The 20327-nt window shown below is 38.6% G+C and overlaps 1 protein-coding gene across 9 annotated transcripts in view; it reads right to left on the reverse strand.

Annotated features, from left to right (window-relative positions):
* SULF1 (sulfatase 1) overlaps positions 1-20327 on the reverse strand; it is a 122535-nt gene that overhangs the window by 85008 nt on the left and 17200 nt on the right. For 7 of the 9 annotated variants that reach the window (XM_056483924.1, XM_056483918.1, XM_056483919.1 and 4 more), the window contains 2 exons: positions 14585-14650; positions 12627-12721 (listed from right to left, as the gene is read on the reverse strand). The exons of 1 other annotated variant lie outside the window; for it this stretch is intronic. The gene's annotated coding sequence lies outside the window, so the exon portion shown is untranslated. The remainder of the gene's footprint in view (positions 1-12626; positions 12722-14584; positions 14651-20327) is intronic. One more of the 9 variants, XM_056483925.1, reaches the window with a different exon arrangement.

Consider the following 20327-nt stretch of genomic DNA (forward strand, 5'->3'; position numbering starts at 1 on the left):
CTCTTGACAAAATAAAACCAAGGGCCTCTAGGAATTACTTTGTTGGAAGTGTCTCCATCAGTTATGGAAACATCATGCTTTAACTGAGTAACTTTCACAGCCACCATAAACCTCTAAGACTTTACTTAGTCTGAGGCTAAGCTTTAAAGTTTCCTCTAGAACATGTGTGTCTCACTGTCACATGAAGAAACTACATGTGAACAAATGTTAGAAGTTTGGAGAAAGTTAAAAATTAGTGCTGGAGGGTTATTTCATACCACAGGCTTTCAAGAGCAGTCCAGGTCACAGTGTCAGTCTCCTGATGTGAAGCACATTTTAAAGAGAATAGACATCTTTAAAATGGATTACTTGTTGACAACCTAAAACCAACTATCCTATTAAAACTAAAGAAGCACTATTTATTTAGTCCCCTCAGTCTATAGCTATCTAGATTTTTTTTCTGATTGAACACAAGTCCATGCAACATCTCCTGTCACTTCAAAAAGACATGTTAGTTAAAATTTAAAAATTAAAATAATATAAAAGATTTTTTAAAAAATTTAAAGTTTTTTTCAGAACAGGACCAAACTGACTGAAATCTTGTAACATTGTGCCTCCTCTAATAAATCACAAAAATGGACCATGATTCAGAAGCAATTGCTTCATTCCCTCCACCCTTTGTCACCTGTCAGATGGACTGCCACCAAAGCCAGCTCCACTATGGGTTTGGCAGAGCAGCATTGAGCCAAAATTAATAAATCCCAGCCAAATATAGGTAGACACCACCAGTCTCTGTGTTTCCCAGGGAGCTGGCTTACTATGGAGCCAGATAAGATTTATATGGGCTTATCATCTCCAGTTCTGTGTAACTCAAAAGCAGCTGTACTGATTATGGAGTTGAGATGCTCCTGGAAGGATTTTAGAAACATTCATGGAGCAATCTGCTGCAGCTGGTATCTGTGGCATGAATATCTGCAGCAGATGGATAATGAGTACTGACTGTATCCTGCTTCTGAATGGGTGCACAACCAGCATACCTGGTGAGGCAGTGCTGAGACTGAAAAATTTAAGAGCTCTGAGCTGAAAAGAAATTCAAACCCTTCTTTATTTCTAGGCTGTCAGCAACTTGTTTTTGCACAGAAAAACAAGGCTGAATCTTGTTATTTAAAGGAAGGTCAGAGAGTCAGATTCAACCTTCATGCTTGGGATCAAGCATGAAAATCTATGAATCACTTCAGGTCTGTTTTGGCCACTTGTCAGTGCTTCACAGGACTTGGGCTGAGCCTCTCTCATGATATGAACACAGCCCTGAGGCCTTCATCAGGTTTTGTACTAAATAACTTCTTAGTGTTCTTATTTTATGGTACTAATCATTATTTGGAATTGTTCAAACTCTAGCTCTCCAGCTCTCTAACTTCTGGTTTTAATATTTTCATTGGAAATGAGTAAGTGTAATTGACTTATGTAATGCTTAATGGGAGTTAGCATTACTAAATGCTTACTGACCACCCTGAATATCTTAAATATGAAAAAAAATAGTTACTTGCCTCACGAATACAGCATATTTATCCTTACTCTGATAGGTAAATAAATGTAAGTTAACCATACACTGGATTTTAATCACATAGAAAAGGAATTTTATTCATGATAAAATCACAACAGTTTTACTTCAATCACTGTCTACTCCAGACATACATCTGCATCTGTTTAAATGATTTCACAGGATAGGATTCACCTCTGCAGACATCAAGATTTAATTCTCAAAATGTTGCTAGATATTTAAGCTCTTACAACAGTCAGAGGACAAACTAGCCTGTACAGTTAGGAGAATCTGGAAATTATTTCACTGTCCAGGTGCAGCTCTCCAAGCTCCACTGCCTGTATTGACTCAAATGCTATTGCCTATAATGGGAGACAAATATTCACATCCTAGCACCTGTGTCTAGGTGTCTTGATCCAACCCAGTAGATAAGGTAATGGGTGTCATTTTTTTGAGCTATTGCCTCACCCTTTTTATACAAAAGATATTGAAAAGCACAAATTTGAAAGTTTTAGGATATAATCAACCTACCATACACATGTGAATTAAAATCTCCCTTGTGATGCTCCTTCAAATAGTATGCAAAGGTACAATTATTGTACAAGTATAAAAGTGACAGAAAAAGAGGAAGAAGATTAAGTAGTCACACTGGGGACAGTTTCATAAATTTTCATGATTTCCCAGCTTGTGTCTGGGGAAGCAGTGACTGCCACTACAAAAGAAGGCTGGAATTTACACCTGTGTCTTCCTCTGCATCTCCTTACAGGTATACACACATACATGCTTTATGTTCCTTTCTTATGCATGCAATTAAAACTTAGTACCCTTATTTTCTTATGAGGGGAGAGAAAACATACTAATATTTTGCAATCTGAAGTTCAGATGAAAAATACAGTCTTTTATTCAGAAGCAAAAATTGCAACCCTGAATTTTGTCAATACAAGCAAATAAAATGCTGTTGCCTTTGGAAGAGTGACACTGACATAAGACTACACTTGCAGTACTAAAATATTTATTTACTGAATTTTCTTATGTTTTAGGGAAGCTGAGTACTCAATGCTACTGTGAGGGAAAGCATGGCCAGTTTTGTCCTCTAATATTTTTTTATTTTCTCCTGAAGCCTAATACAGCAACATACTTGATGGTGGTCAGTTCCCCTTTCTCTGCTCAGCTGTGCTAAGCAGGCTCAGGGAGATGTCTATGTCTTTTCATTTTTGCTATTAAAAGCTTGAGGGCAAACTATATTGTATTTTCAGGTTGTATTTAGTCTCATATTTTTTCTACTTACATTTCTCTTTGCCAGTTTTACACCTTCTGCAACTTTTTACAGAGATAAAAGTGCAACTCTGGAGAGCATAAAAAGGAAAAGACTCAGAGAAGTGTTTAAAGTTATGGAAACCTCATTAAGAAAAAACGTGAGTAAAGGAAAGAGAAAGGAGGCAGTGAAACAAATGGCACAGATGTGAGAAAGGCATGTCCATGTAGAAGTCCGTGCTGATTAAGCTAGTCAGGTTCAGTTAAATCCTTGTGCAGGCACTTCTAGGAGCTGTGACACATATACAAACAAATTAACAATCTCTGTCAGTACCTGGGTCACTACAGCATGAGCCAATGTGCTTTTCAGCATGCAACAAATCACATCAGTGCCCTTTCAGAGGAACTGAGGGGCTTAACTTCACAGGAGCAATTAAAATAATCCATACCTCTGGTGCTGCACAGATAGCTCAAGTTCTTTGGGGACCTAATGCTGGGCTTCTGGGTCTGCTCAGTTGTCACCCTGTCTGTGTTGCACTAATTGCTTGAGATCCTGCCTTTTAGCTAAAGCTGTTTGGGGATGCAAAACAGGCCTAATTCTCCAAGGGACTCCAATTTGTGAGGCACACATTGTTCATGGAAAATTCGTGGGATGCTGGGGACCCATCAGAAACTGGAAGTCTCAGTTTCAAGGGTTCCTCTTTGTGATGACATCTGGAGCTGCAGCTCCAGCCCCAGGAGCTCCTCAGTCACCAGGCAATGGTGACAAGAGATTAAACACATCTCTCCTAGGAAAGCTGCTCCAGGCAAGGTCCATATGCTGGAGGGCAGGTGGAAAGGGGGGCAGAGGGGTGCTTAGTTCTGCAGGTTAGATCACTTGATGTGGTGATGGGCTGCTGGCATTCTTGAGACATTTCTGCTTCCTATCAAACCAAATTTTGGGATAAGGTAGAAAGAGCCTAAGAGCAAGCATGGAGACTGAGGACATGACTTGAGGCTCCAAGCATCTGTTTCTCAGAGAAGACTGACTGTATCTGTGTTTGTGCAAGAGACAGCTATCTGGGGAATCCATCCCCTTGTCATCCACTATAAGCTGTTATCATTTCCTCTTGCTTAGATCTCATGCTGGGAGGGAAAAAACCTACCCCACAGATTGTAGGTGTCAGATAATACTTAGCAAATCCTGTTCCCAGAGCATTCTAACCTAAACTGCCTTTATTGCCTTTTGCCTTAAAGAACAGAACTTTTCTCAAAGCACTCTTCATCACTCCAATGCACAGGAGAAGTCATGTGTACTCTGTGACTATTTGGAAAGTTTCAGGCTCCCATCTGAGTAGCTTAATGTATTTTCTGATTACTTGTTAGAGATGACTCACAACATTGTGTAAATCTTGGTATTGTCACACTACTTATTTTGTCACTCAACAACCCAGGAAGGAGCCAGGAAAGCAGCACTTCAGCTCTGCTCCTGAGTTTCAGCTATTTGATCAGGCTTCCTTCCTTAAGACTGGTGCTTGCATAGTTTCACAAAAACTGTTGTTTTTTATAACTGTAAGTCTAGTTTGACCTACCATGCCTAAACATATTTTTAAAAAGATGTTCTTAGGGTTAAATTTATAAATTATTCTTTTTCTTTCTTTTTTCTGATCAAGAAGAAATTTTCTACCTATGTAAAAATTGTTTGCTATTTAGCTAAGGGCATAAACATTCCTTTGGGAGGTCTGAACTAAATGAAGCTATAGATTTCAGAGCTGGAGGTTTAATAATTCCCTCAGCTGTATGCTCAAAGGCACAGGGCCCTCTTGGGCAGAGGCTACACTTTGCCAAATTCATTGAATGAAAGCTAAAAAGACCCTGATCCACTCAAACACAGAAACAACTTGTCATTACTTGCTCTGTCAATACCTGAAAACATGTGACCTTTGCTGCTGGCAAAGTAACATCTTATAGCCCAGAGGTACATCAAATGAGCTTAACACAGAGTCAGTTTGACACTAACATTAATCTAGGGCTTGTGGACTTAGGAGAATCACAAATTTTCTTTTATAGCTTGAAGCAAGTCAAACATCTCCCTTTACCAAAACAGTTTTTGAGTTTTCTCTGCAGTTTTAACAGCATATACTATTCTCCTGCTCATTAACCCCTTGTTTAGTTTGCTAGCATCCATAAAATTACACATCACTGAAATGGCTGCATTTCAATGATTAGTGAAATGATCCCTCTTGTTTTCTTCATATAGTTAAGTAACAGTGACATGAAAATGTTTTACTTTATTTATATTTACAGAAAGGACCTGTCTAAAAAAAGATAAAAACTCAGACAGTGAAACATTAGAGCCAAAAATCTCTGATGCTGTTCTTTATACAGAAAGTGCACCCATTCCAAGTTTGCATTTTAAAACTGATCAATAGACCTACTTTGCCACTATTTAATATACTGATCAAGAATGCACATAAACTATTATCCTACACTGGAAATTCAACTTGCAAAGTGATGCTTTCTTATTCAGCAATATTTGCTTAGTGAATAGCAAATTTAGAATTAATGCAAGAGCAAAACCAGAAGATAAGTCCTCCCAAGATAGATGTCTCATTCAGCTGTTATAAAGGTGATAATCTAATGAATAACTTTATATAGGACATCTAAAGTTTGGAGGCAGAAAACTTTTTCTACAGAAATATGTCTAATGTAGCCTACTGAACTTTAGTAACAATGATTTCTAAGACAGAAATTATGTTTGTAAACTTGCTTGCAGCAGCTGTATAGTTCTAACAGGGTCACTGCAACCACCATGAACCATGGAAGACACGGGACCTTTATGATACTGGTCACATGACAGAATTGCACATTAATGGATGTCACCACAAATTTTTCAGAAGTCAGTAGAACAGTAGAGCTGTTCTTACTTTGATATATTCCTGGAATGAGACAGATCCCCTCAACTGTCTCTTTTTTCCACCATTTTTTCCATCTATAAATATTGCTGTATTGTCTATTCTAGTTAATATCCTCTGAGTTAATAGCTAGATCTTTGTTAATGCTGCATTTCAGCATTATACTTCACCTTAATCTGTCTTTATTTTAATCCCAGCCTATGTTGTGTGTGTGATACAATATTCAGATTGGAAGAAAAGTCTCAACAGAGAATTTTCTCCACAGCCCCAGCAGAAAATTGCCATGCACCTGAGAATCAGGCCATGCATTCTGAAGTTGGTCCAATAGCACTTGGTATGAGATAGAAGGAAAAATAAAAATCACCCCTTTCACTCCAAAATATTCTAAAATGCATAGCTTCTTCTAAATGATTCAAAATTCATCATGATCCTGATGAGTACTTTGAGACATAAAATACACTCACTTTGTTCTGAACATGACAGAATATAATCCTTCTGGAATTTTAAGTGTAACCTCAGCATTAGGCTGTGCAAACACAGTTCACCACTTCCATGGCATCATGGTTGTAGAGATATTTATGAATTTATCTAAATCACAACTGAAATTCAAAGTCTAAGTTTTCAAAGAAAAACTGTTTTCTTTTGTTATCTTATGAAATTCTGAATTATTTCAATAGTTATACAGAGTTTTAAATTTTCAATAACAGACAATGTACAAGACAGTTTAATTTGGTACCATTTAAACTATGAAGTGGGGAAGGTCTGCTACCTAAAAGAAAAAGTTAATGTGTGTATAAGTATCTAAAAATGCTGGTAAAGAATGTTTTCATTTCAGTTACAATTACTGTGTCATCATTTCTTTATTTGCTTTCAATTTGTTGCATGGTTGAACATTGACAGTCATGTCTCTGGCTATTTATAAATATAAATTTAATGGCTATAAAGACCTGCTTTGTTAATCAGTGTTTATATTTTATTGCCCTAATCATCTTAACTTACATCTCTCAGGATTTCAAAATCCCGTAGAATCTCTGATCACTGAGAACACTTTCAGTGGGAACTGTCGTGCCCTGCAGCTTCCAGGAACAGTTCCTGGAGATAAATTTGCTCCCTGTGTGATAGATGGCTGCTGAGCCATGAAGCCTGGAATTTCTCTGTGGCATTTATGAGCATCCCACTACTGCATTACTCAACACTTCACAATCCCAGATGTATCTGTCCAGTGAGGTGGTGAAGAAATGTTTTCCTGTGGCATTGGATGCAGCACTGTCACAGGGGAAGCCTTGCCCAGAGCAAGAAGGTGGGACTAGATTCCTCTAAACACCAGCTTATCCAACTAACCAGGGCACCAGTTTTCTCACTGCAAAGCAGCTGAGAAGGGGATGATATCTTAGAGAGCCTCATACACACACCTCTCTCTCCTCTGTACACACTCATGTATTGGGAACCACAAAGCTGGCTGGAACCCAGGAATTTTTCTTCCACATGAGGCATAAAGTGTGAAACATGGTTGAATTCTTCCCCAGAAGTAATCTGCTCTTTAGGTGGGAGACTGCATTTCACTTGTACCTGATCTGGTTGCATGTCAAGACACAAACCTACTCCTACTACATGTGACACAAATAATAAGACATTTTCTTCTTCCTTCTGGGGACAGATTGAGGATGCAGTATGGAAAATGATTACAACTTGAGGCAACAATAAGAAATGTTGTCTTTAAATCTGTATGTCTTTAATATCTGTAAAACTGCAAGGCAACAACAAATTCTAGAAAGTTTTACCATTAGTGTTTCTTGGCCCTGAGTCAGCAAGCTGCTCCATTGCTATGTCAATAGCACATATACTTATATAAACACATGTCCAAATACTTTTCTCACTGCAAGTAGATTTAAGCAGTTGCAGATATGTAATTTTTTCTGGATGTCCAAAAAAGTCCTCTGTGAAGAAATGTCAGGCTTACCCATATGCCTCACTCAAAAAACATTTACAGTTTAAATATTTCTTTATCTCACCACTTATGTGGCATTAGGCAGTTCTGCCTGTTTTGCTTTAACAGTTTTCTTTTATTTTTTTGGTCTTAATATGTAAAGTCACAAAAGAGTTTCCTTTCTAGTATTCTCTTCTTCATTCTCCAAACCATATCATGTGATCTAGCTCCCATGTGAGCCTCGTGAGGATCAACAAGGCCAAGTGCAAGGTCCTGCATGTGGATCAAGCACAAACATGGACTGGGCAGAGAAAGGATTGAGAGCAGCCCTGAGGTAAAGATTTGATGTGTTGGTTGACAAGAAGCTCAGCATAACACAGCAATGAGCACTTAGAGCCCAGGCAGCCAAGTGTACCCTGGCTAGATGAAAAAGAGAGTGGCCAGCATGCTGAGGGAGGTGATTTCACCCCTCTGCTCCACTCTCAGGAGTGCCACATCCAGCTGTTGGGGTTCTCAACACGAGAGGGACATGCAGCTGTTGAAGCACATCCACAGGAGGACCATTAAGATGATGAGAGGGTTGGAGCACCTCTGCTCTGAAGACAGGCTGAGACAGGTGGGATTGTTCAACCTGAGAAGAAAATGCTCCAGGGAGACCTTAGGGCAGCCTTTCAGTCCTGAAGAGCAGGTGGGGGATGTTTCACAAGGACATGTAGGGATAGGACAAGGAGGAGTGGTTTTAAAAGGCAAAAGGATCAATTTAGATTAGATATTAGGAAGAAATTCTCCTCCATGAGGTTGGTAAGGCACTGGAACAGATCACCCAGAGAAGCTGTGGATAACCTATTTCTGGAAGAGTTCAAGGCAAGCTTGGATGGGGCAGTGAGCAACCTGGTTTAGTGGAAGGTGCTCCTGCCCAGGGTGTGGATTTGAATCTAGATGACATTGAAGGTGTCTTCTAACCCAAACCATTCTATGACTATGATTCTATATTAATTAAAATCCAAATTATTTTATAGGGCTACTTTGAATTTTTGCAAGAAAAATGTTGCAATACTTCTGGATCAAGTTACAAGAAGTGTATGGCTGAAAAATATGACAGATCTTATATGTTCATTTGATGAGAAGTGTTTGGGATGGGAAGAGGAGATAATGACACATACAATTCTTCTACAAAATCCACCTTAAAAATATTTCTTACATGAAATATTAGAAGTATTTTTATCAGACTATGCATGTCTTATTTTGGTGCCCTTGCTTGGTTATATTTCTCCAGTAAGCAGTGACTGATACTGGACAGGAAGGAAGTGACTCGGCTCTTACAGGGAAAAAAACCACCACCTAAATATAGGAAAAGGTTCATAAATACTTCCAGAGACTAGCAATTTGACAGCTTGATCTTGAATTTCAAAGAGTAAACTTAGAGAAAAGTTCCTGCCTTCATTTTGGTGCAGGTTGGAAAGGAAGCAGTTTGGATCTGTGTTCCTCTTGCCCGTGTCTCTTTTGGCGAGCGCTCTGCCCAAACTGCTGACAGCCTGCTCCTCATTCAGGCACAGAAACGTGCCAGGGAGAGAACCAAGGAAGCAACATAATCAGCAGCTGAGAACCCCTTCCCACTAAGCAGCAAGAGGAAATGAAGGAGAAAAACCTCATCCTTTCTCTTTGCAGCTCTACTGGTGTGAACTAATTTAATAGGGATGAGCAGCCACAAAGGCAAACAATTTAAGTGACATGTGGTAGGTTACAGATACACTAAAAATGAAGCCAAGAATCCTCATTTTCACAGCTTCTAAAGGGAAAACTCTGAGATCACAGACTTTCTACTGTATTGACAGTCTGTAAAAAACTCCCTCTAGATCTTAATCAACAGTGTATACAGAGAAACATGGGAAAGGCTTTTGTGTGACAGTGTGATGGGAAAGAAAACCAAATGGAAAAGGCTCTTGTTTACCAGGTCAGATCAAAAATGTGATGTAGGCAAGAAAGCCACAAAATGGAGAGGAAAAGAAAGGGCAAATTTATGTATTTTTCTAATATCTCATTTTATCAGCTGTAACTATTGTAGTTAGAAATTATTTACCCTAATGCATTATGGGAAACCCCCCCTTATCTTTCAGTTTATAATCCCCTTCAATATAATCCACTCTTCCTAACTGAGAAACTTGACAATATGAGAGGAAAAGAGTCAGCTTTGTTGGCAAAAGTGGAATATGCTACTCAGAGAACTAAAGTCACTGATGGTAGAGATCACACAGGGGACATGCAGAAGCAACTATCTTCTTGTCACACTTGTTGTCAGATAATCTTTCTGTGGGTGCAAGTCTGAACTTGTATAGGCATGCAATACAGAGATGCACCTCTGTGTTAGAGGACTTTTCCTAAAGAACCTCCCTATTTTTGATAGGTAGTTCCTTGTGACCTTTTAGCAGGAGAGAAAGAAAAAGCTTCTAGCCAAGGAGATGAAGACACTTAACAAGATCTGGCTAGAGGAAAGGTGATTACAGGTTCAATTTGGCTGCATCCTGTGTAGACAAACAATAACAGTGAAGTATCACAACACAGAAAAAGGAATCCTACAGAAAGACAGTATCTTTGCTGTGCATCTGCAAGCAGGGCTCTCAGCAACACCTTGCTCAGTGTGCACACAGCAAAATGAATGGTGATGCAGTGAACTGCAGGAAAATGCTGTGTGCTCTAATGCTCTATGTCTGTTCCCCAGCTTCCCAGCCTCTCCTACCAGACTACTGACTGTTGGGATTTTTCTGAATTATTCTGTGAGACCCATCTGACCATCTACCCAGGTTTCTCCACTGGTCAGCCCCAAATTCTCAACCTCATGCAGACTCACTCTCTGACGTCCTGCAACGTGGAAACCTCTCCATGATCATTTCAGATGGAATAAAATGGGTTTTTCAAGCTCTTTCACTTCCCAAAAACAAACTGAGAACCCTATATATATATAGTTGGAACTGGAACTGGAATACATGTTTGGGCAGTAAAGAAACTACATTTCTAAAAAATCTGACCCCCAGGATTCGGTTGAATTCAACTCAACAGAAGTTGGCTCCTGGAATGTCAGTGGATAATGTGCCAAGAAAGTCTTTGCACTGAGAGTGTCATTAATAGATTATATACATGAGAGACATGATTTTTAAGCTTCAGGTCAAAAAGTTGCCTTTGCATTTTTCTTGGAACTTTCCAACAATTTTATCCATGGTGCAAGTGATAACATTTTATTTCATAATAAATATTCTCAAGGCATTCCTAATACTGACAAATATGAAATACATTTATGTATATTCATAGTTATACATTTATTGTATGAGACGCTATGACCCTAAATCTGTAGAGAAAAGGTATGATTATAAACTTTTCTTGCTGCTCTCTAGAGCAGCAGATGATGTAGTCAATGAAGATGAACCACTGAGGTTTCACATTAGATAAACAATGTTCAAGTTTAAAAAAAATTAGAAATTAACCTTTGAATCTACAAAAAATGCTTGGAATTCTTCCAATATAACATCCTTCTTAAGATTGTTTGGGTTCCCTGCCTTTGGTAAGCTGGGAACATGATCAAGATTATCACTTGTCATTTCATTGAGTAGGACTGAAAGGTATGGCAAATAATAATCTCATCCATTCTCTTCATCAAAATCAAGAGCACACATCTATATCATATTATTTCATAACTTCCACTTCTGTGGAAATCTGTGGCATGCATTTTCTTGGCCTTATTCTAGCTAACCTCTTCAAGAGCAACCCAGGAAAATTATAGATAAACCTATAGATAAATGTAGTAAAAAATTAGATAAAGCTGGGAGAAAAAATTAAGAGGGAAATTAAGTTAATTACTGTATCACTGGTATAGGGCAGCCTGGATATTCTGAGATGCTGCATGAGAGAAAATATCTGCTTTATATGGGACGATTTTGCAGCCACACATCTGGAGGGAAAATAAAGCAGATTGAATAATCTTATGTTAATTCTAGTAATTATAAAACATTATCTGAAGATCTGGAAATTTAGATACTTTGTAATTAAAATGAACTATGAGCTAACATGTCAGAGAGTAGCTGGTTCCAAGAAAATTCCATACAAAGACTTGCATGTGAAATAAACTTGATGTATACCAGCTGTCTTTCACTGCTAGCAATGTCTTAATTTCAAGTCCAAATTTACCTCTGCCACACATATACCTGCTATTAAATCACATGCATTTGCAAATTGTTTAACCAGAAATACTTTATGTAAATGAGGTGACAGAAAATAGTATAGCTGAGGGAAAAAATGAATCTCAGAGCATTTCAAACTTCCTGCTCTGTGTTCTGTCATGTGGCTTTATATTTTTATGTGTTAAGATGAGATGTATGATTTGATACTCCGTCTACTGCTAAAATTCCCACATCACGAGGTCACCACACAACTTGCTGTGAGTTCCACCTAAAAGTCAGCCAGACCTTGAAAGCACATAACTACCACAGATATTTTGGAATTGCTTTGGCAGAGTCACATAAGACAGCTTGCATAATGCTTTTTCTTTACCATGACCAGCTGCATACAGTGGGATTAGGTTCAAGTTTTCATAATCATCATGTTCACATAAACAAGGGAAAATTCCAAACCATTATTTTTGCTTAATGTATATCTTTCCCTGAAGGAAAACTGTACTTTTATCTTGGCATAACTGAAGCCTATTAAATATTCCTTTTTGTAAACTCAAGACAGGAATACATTTTATCACAGGATATTATTCAATAACCACAAAACATAGAATTCCTGGATGTCTTAAAAAATAGAAAGTTAATGGTAGCAAACCTTGGATTGAAAAGTTATCTGTGCAATCATTTACTGGTTTACTAAAATGTGAAGGGTCCTTTGGTTTGTCTTGAGCCTTTAAAGTTTGGCAGAATAGAACCTCTAGAAGATTTACTACAGCTTAATTATTGACCTGACATAATACTTAAACTATGTAGCACAAGATGATGGCTCATTTGGTTTAATTAATTACTGAATACACATATTATTTTTGTACCTTTGAAAATTTCCTGAAGTTAATGTGCCTTGGTTAATTTTCATAGCATTGGATAGAAGTCTGTATGTCTTGCTCAGTGAATTTAAGGGCAAAACCTGCAAAAAGGAGAGAACACATTAATACTTGTAACTACTAGGAATCACACAGTTGTAACACAAGCTCTGTTCATGCTGGGTTTAGAATTTGTTTGCAAAATTTAATTTATTAATTCTTATTTACTTTGCTGAATCACTCTGCAGAACCAAGTTTATCCACATATTATTACCTTGCTTGCAAGTTAGCATGTTGCTGTAGTTAAAATAATTGAAACTTAGAGCCCTAATATACCCAGATTCTAAAGAGCCATTCAAATTTCTAGATGTCCTTCACTAAGGTCCATAACTTGTCAGGATGCTTTCTGAGAATATTTGTAACATTCTAATGGAAATTTCTGTTTTGGAGATTCTTGTCTTAGCTTTCATAATTGTTCATTTGTCCTTTACTAAAATGAGATAACATTGAAATCATATATAAATTAGCACAAACTATTCCATTTTGTCTTTAGGCATCTGAAAGGTGGCTACCATTATCTGCTTTATTAATCTGAACTCCTTGCTTGTCTTCTTCCTTTGATAAAAACTAACTGCTTAATATCTACTTTCTCCCCTTCTGAACCGAACAACTATGGGGATTCCAGATTCCATAGGCAACTTCAGTCAGGAGGAGCTTTCCCTGACAGACAAAAAGAGGTTTGCTTCTTTATTTTCACGAACACAGGAACTATTTTGTTGACATGAGCCATAGTTTCAGCCTCATCTAGGCACAAGCTTCTGTCAGAGGAGACACCACCTTCCCCCACTGTCCTGGCAGCGATTCTCCTGCACGTGTCAGCACAAACACTCCTGGCTCAGGGGAGCCAGGTGAGACAACTCATCTGGCCAAGTGCTAACCATGCCAGCCAAAAGCATTACAGCAAACCAGCAAGCATTATTTTCAGATGGCTCAGCTCTTTCACTTGGCTCCCTGTGTTGTCACAGCAGCTCCAGAGCTCTCACTGGAAAGGAGGAGAACCAGGGGTCACCACACCAGAATTGGCACCTGCAGCTTGGAGCCCTCACCTTGGACACGTGGGCACTGAAACCACCAGACACTGCTTTCCTGCCTAAAAACAAGCCCATCAGTAAAAAGGGCATCTCTCTAGACTTCCTCTGTTCCTCTTTGTCTGCTCCCCTTCTCCAGGATCTCTCCATCTGGTGCACCACCCTTCTGGGAAGAACATCCCGCCCCTGGCTGCCCAATGCTTGTGCACTCTGGAGCAGCTCAGAGGGCTGACTTTGGCTTTGGAACAGTCATTCTTTACTGTTTCCTACAGCTGTTTGTAAGGGCAGTGCCAGAGAAGTCTCTGTCTTTTGAGGCTGGTGAGTGCAGTTAGATTCTGCATTTGAGAACTTCTGAAAGGTCAAACTGAGCCTTATTAGGAAAGCTCTGGTGACTTGCACAGACACCAGCAATGTGAACAATGAACACAGATGGGGAGCATTATTTCAGTCACAGCTGGGTACCTGGGACCGAAAAAAAAAAAAAAAAATCCCAGGAAAACTGGGGCATTTATAGCTCCCAGGGAATGCAGTAGGAAGAAAAAAAGAAAAAAAATAAACCCAAACTGGAGATAGTATAAATCAAAACTGAGGAACCTAAAATACCTACAAGCCTAATATGCTGCTAAAAAATGAAATGTAACCTTTTCTTCTCTAATGCAGAACAGGTTAATACAGTGGCATAAACAGTGGACTCATTGTCTCAGTTAATTGGAAAGGATTGTGAATTTTAAATCATCTGTTTTTAGGCAGCCAAGATTGCAAAGGTCTGAATAAGTTTAAATCAAAAGCTGCCAGTATTTGGGAACTTAACAAATTACCTCAGAGTTATTAGTATGCCACAAATAAGTACCTGCAGTATTATGGTCCTCTAAATCTTACCTTTTTCTTAAGCAAGAAAGAAATATTATCATTATTTTTCCGCTCTCAGTTCAGTCTTTTTCTTTTCTGTAATAAATAAACCAATAGAAAATTATAATAATTTCTAAGAAATAAACTTAATAACATTTTGAAAGGAAAAAAATCCAAACAAATCACTTTACCTATACATTACTTCTGAGAGTAAATCCCAGCACAGTAAGAAAAACATTGCATGCAGGAGTGTTTTTTTGAGCTGTCCCATAGACTTCACTGGGATCATTGTCTCAAGTTTCAGCAGGGAGCAGTTACAGCAAAGTACATTGATACTGCAATTTTCTTCATTTATAAACAATTTTTTTCTCATTTAATTATTTTCTTGAGAAGATTATAAAAGCAGTATACAGTACAGAAAGCAATAGCTCTCTAAATCTGCCTCTGCAGGTGCAAAGCAGAAATCCAGCAAGACTTATTTAGATTCCAGCCAGTAAGTTCAGTTAAGCTTGCTTCCTAATAAATCAAAATACAAACCAATGTGCTGTTGGTTTTCCAGTTCGGTAGTGTCTTTGAAAACCAGCTCTTCTGCAATTTCACCTTGAAAATTTAAGCTCAGAATCTATACAGAATACACTAAATGTTTAAAAACTACACAGGTATGAAACTAGAGAAGAGAAAATTAATGTTATTATTGTGTTACATAATATGTGGCCTTGGATCTCTATTTGAAAGATTAGTTTGTCCAGCTTTTACTAATGTATTATTTTTGTTGTTTGGTTTCCAATTTTTTAGCAGGGCAGTAATTGCTAGGATAATCAGACTGAAGGGTTTCTTTGACATTGTCACTAGCTACTATTGAACATTTTTGCTCACCATTAATCCATACAAAGCTGTGGGCAGCTAATGAAGACTTTCTCTCGGGATACCCTCAGCACTTTGGGCATGTATATTGCTTGGGCCAAGAGGTCAGGAATAAAACAGGCTCTCTCACAGTCCCTGACCCTCAGCCCAGGCTGTCTGCCCCAGTGGCCACAAGCTCTCCTGTGACCACATCAGAGGAGCCAGCAGTGCTCTGCCAGCCTCGTGAGTGCCACGACTCCTAGGGATGGGTGAGTGCTCCAGAGCCCTTCCCACACGAGCTGGGTCAATGAGCAGAAGTGTTACAGCAATTTTCCTTTTTTCCCACAGCAAAAGCTGTGATATAATGAAAGGCCAAGAAGTCAAAAGTTGTTTTTTTCACTTACTGCATTAGCTAGACCAAGCCCCATGATGTAAGGAAATATCAGCTACAGTACAAGGGGATGTGAAGGAAGGATAGGAATGCAAATACTACAAGATGATTAACCATATAATTCCTTCAGTTTTAAACCATTATTGAGGTCATACTCTGTTTTATTGCTGTTGCTTGTTCTAGCTACATGGAGGGGTGGCTGTGAAGCATAAGGCCAGAGTTAGTAATGTGAGTGCAAATCCCACAGGAAGGGTGACTGTGAAGAAGTAAAAAAGGATGAATTTTGGCCCTTGAATTGCTATTAAAAGGTGTATTTTTTTCCCTATTATTGTTGTTGTTATGGGAAACAAATTGGGCAAAGAATTTTTTTGGAAGGAAAGGGCTTTCTAATGGCCAACAATGTAATAGCAAAGAAAATAAAACAAATTATTAAGATGAAACTAAGCTAATGAAGAGAACAATGGTTAGAACAGCAAATTAAACAGAGGGAAGATGCCTAGAAACCATCCTGACACACTTCATGTTCACAGTCAGTAAGATGACTGCATGTGGACAAGAAAATATCTTTTTTTAGTTTGTAAAAATATCTCCCTCTTTCGCTGAGAGAAATTGATGATTTTTTAATATTTTTATATATATGTATGTGTGTGTGTGTTGTGTGTGTGTGTATAAATTTTTTTGCTCCTTACTTGCTAAAGGGCATGATAAGGAAAAAATCAAAAATCACCTAATTGCACCATCTGGGGTGAAACACAGACTTCAGGAATATTTTTATCTATACACACAAAAGAGTAAGAATATCAGATGATGAGATAGAGTATGATGAAATAAGCCCTTGAATGACATATAGAAGAAGAGTCAAACAGCACTGAAACCAACAGGAATCCTTCCATTTACTAAGTAGGCACTGAACAAGTCCATACAGAGCAGAAAAATACCTATGGAGGTGGTAACTACCACTGTCAAAGTTTCCAGACCCCTGTTTTCCACATTCATGAGCATATGAAAATACAATGCTTTCCTGTAGGTGTACAAAAGAGTTCATTATGACATAACTTTTGAGAGGAGGTTATACCATAATTTTATTCTATGGAAAAAGGATTGCTTTTTTTTGCTTTAAATACTGCTGTGTTTAAAGAAATTGAATTAGAATTTTAATTATTTCTTTTCTTACTTTTATTCCTCAGGTTTCTGTACAGCATTTACTACCAAAATTCTTAATACAAATTCTTAATACAGCCAGGAACCTTGTCACAACATATTTCCAAACTGTGGCACTTAACAGTTGAAACTCAACAGCATCCCATGATGAGAAAGGCTTACAGCACACTGCAATACATAAAATTATTATTTATTGTTTCTGCCTTTGAACAGCAGGAGTTTAGATACTGCCAGATGGCATATTGTTTGGGAATTTGGGGGAATGTAAATGCGTGTGTGACACTGAGAGAAATCTTCCCTATATAACACAGATAACCCATAAAAGATAGGAGAGGTTACTGTGCAGAACTTTTTCCATACCTGGGACATATTGGTGACAAAAAGTTTTTCAAATTATTTCAGAAGTGGTAATACATGGTTGTAACCATCTCCTGGGGTTGCAATCATCTGTTTTAATTTCACAAAAGTAACACTGTCACAAAGCCTCCAAGGAAGACCTGAGGGACTGCGGGGAATGTTTTGTGTGTTTCACTTCATCTCAGACAGACCTGAATTTATGCACTCAGAGTCTTGCCAGAAGGGAGGTTTTCAGAAAACAGAATACCAGACCTACATCTTCCTACAGACTCAGCCTGAGACATTTCATTACTTCCTCAGATCTATGATGTACAAAGAATGTCCTCATGCAGCAGCTTCCCATTTCACTCAGAAACAACTTTATTCCAGTGGACAACTCTGATTTCTGTGTGCATTTCCACACGTATAAATATTCTATACATAAGCTGGAAGAGCAAGATGATTGCAGATGTAACTCACTGAAAACAGAACGACCTGGAAAATATTTTGGTGGTGGACTTCACAACTGCCAATAAATGGACAGCAGAATCCAAATCCAGATACCTTTTTTTTTTTTTTTTTTTTTTTTTTTTTTTTTTTTTTTTTCTTCTGGACCGTCTACAAGAATGATTGCAGAGCAGCCTGAGGAGCCACAATTTATACTAGCATTGAATTTTCTGGCTTTGTCTTTCTCATTGACTTCAGTAGGCAGTAGGAGGTATTTCTGGAATACAACTTAATATTTCTCAGAACTACACTCCATTATTGACATATAAGGGACCTTCAGTGTACACAGAGCTCTCCCACTGCCTGGCACTATTATCAGGCCATCTAGCCTTGCTCATAATAGATTGAGAAGACAGAGTAGCAAAAAGGCACCAAACAGCAGCAACTGATGAACCTCACTGACTCCAGCACTCATTCAGCAGCATTGCCATCACAGTAGAAACATCCATTGCTTAAAAAAAAGAATCAGCCTATGAAGATCAATACAATATTTCTGTATGCAAAACAATGCTGTTATAAATTATTTCATATGCTTTTAGATATTTACAACTCAGTAGGATTATCTCAGTAGACTAATTTATAAGCATTTTTGATCACTTACTGCTGAAGATGACTTGCTACCAATATACTGAATATAGAAGGAGCAATTCAGCATCAGTCATTAAATGATCCCTGATGTTCATTTCTGGGTGAGAAGGTACAGAAGAAAACTACTTGCTGTCACTTTTTTGAAGAGTAATTTTTAGCAATCATGAGCAAGCCACTTAAATAAAATTAAGCTACATGCATTTTTTCTCTTGAAACAACCAACTTCAATAATTTATTTTTTCATTATTTTAGAGGATACAACTAAAAATTGAAGCAGTTGAATGCTTGAAAAACATTCCTGCCTGATTCAGGTGTCTATTTTGCTACACTGTAGAAAAATTCTGACTACAGGATTTAAGTCTGGTTCCCAGTGCTTTGGTAGCTAGCTAGTGACAAAACTAGACAACTCTACTCCAAAACAACACAGGAGAAAATTCTGCTTTCTAACCATAAATGTAGAAAAAAACTCCAGAAGTTTGAACACTTCGAGTATTAAGTTAAAAATATATAAGGCCAACAATAGAAATAGACAATAGAAATATAAGAAGCACTCTAAAATAATAGAAAAATATTAAGTTCAATATAACTTTATTACTTTATATATGACTTGTGATTTTTCTCCCTTGATATAACCAGAGGGGTTATGGTGTTGGTGGATAGGGGAAGAGCAACCAATGTCACCTGCCTGAAATTGTGCAAAACATTCGACAATGTCTCCTTGTCTAGAACCTGGAAATGTGTGGGTTTGATAGACTGAAAACTTGTTGGATAAAGAATTGCCTGGGGGGTCACACTCAAAGGGTTGGGGCCAGTGGCTCAATGTGAAGGGCAGTGAAAAGTGGTGCCCCTCGAGGGTCCACGTTGAGACTGGCACAGTTTAACATCTTTGCTGGTGACAAGGACAGTGGGATCCACTGCCAGAGGTTTGCCTAAGATGCCAAGCTGGAGCAACTGACACCCTGGAGGTGGGATGCCACCCAGTGGGACCATGACAGGCTTGTGACAGACTCATAAAGCTCAACCAGGCCAAGTACAGAGGGTTGAGTCTTGATTGAGGCAGTCCTGGGCACAAGAACAAGCTGGGCAGGGAATGAATCGAGTGCTGCCCTGGGTAGAAGGAACTGGGGTGTTGGTTGGCAAGAAGCTCAACATGATCCAGCAGAAAGCCAAATGTTTGGGCTGCATCAAAAGAAATGTGTCCAGAGGTGAGGGGAGGTGATTCTTCCCCTCTACTCCACTCTCATGAGACCCCAGCTGAGTGTTCCACTGACCTCTGGGACCCACAACACAAGAAGGATGTTGAACTGTTGGAACACACCCAGAGAAGGGGCACCAACATTAGAGGATTAGAGGTCTGGAGCACCTCTCCTCTGAAGACAAGCTGGGAGAGCTGGGTTATTCAGCCTGGAAAAGAGAAGGTTCTGAAAGGACCTTAAAGAAGCCATTCACCTGAAAGGTGCCTACAAAAAGCTGGGAAGGGACATTTACAAGTGCATGTAGGGGCAGGACAAGGAGCAATGGCTGAAAGAGGGTAGGTTTAGATTAGATTTTAGAAAGAAATTCTGTAGTGTGAGGGTATGAGGCCCTAGCACAGGTTGCCCAGAGAAGCTGTGGATGTCCCTTCCCTGGAAATGTTTGATGTCAGGTTGGATGGGCCTTGGGCAGCCTGGTCTTGTGGAAGGTGTCCCTGCCCATGGCAGAGAGTTTGGAACTAGAAGATCTATAAGTCCATTCTAACCCAAACCATTCTATCATTCCATGTGTCTATGATTGATTTTATTTGGCAAGTGTACTATTACTGAATAGAACTAAAGACTTTGGGGATATTCATGCTATCATCATTCCAATAGCATCAATAACTAAGGAAAGGGGGAAAAAGTATATATCATCTTAGAAACACCAGAAGGCAACAGAATCTCCTTGACATAGAGTTCTATACAACCATTA

This window comes from Oenanthe melanoleuca, chromosome 2, assembly GCF_029582105.1.
Source record: "Oenanthe melanoleuca isolate GR-GAL-2019-014 chromosome 2, OMel1.0, whole genome shotgun sequence".
NCBI classification, from domain to species: Eukaryota; Metazoa; Chordata; class Aves; order Passeriformes; family Muscicapidae; genus Oenanthe; species Oenanthe melanoleuca.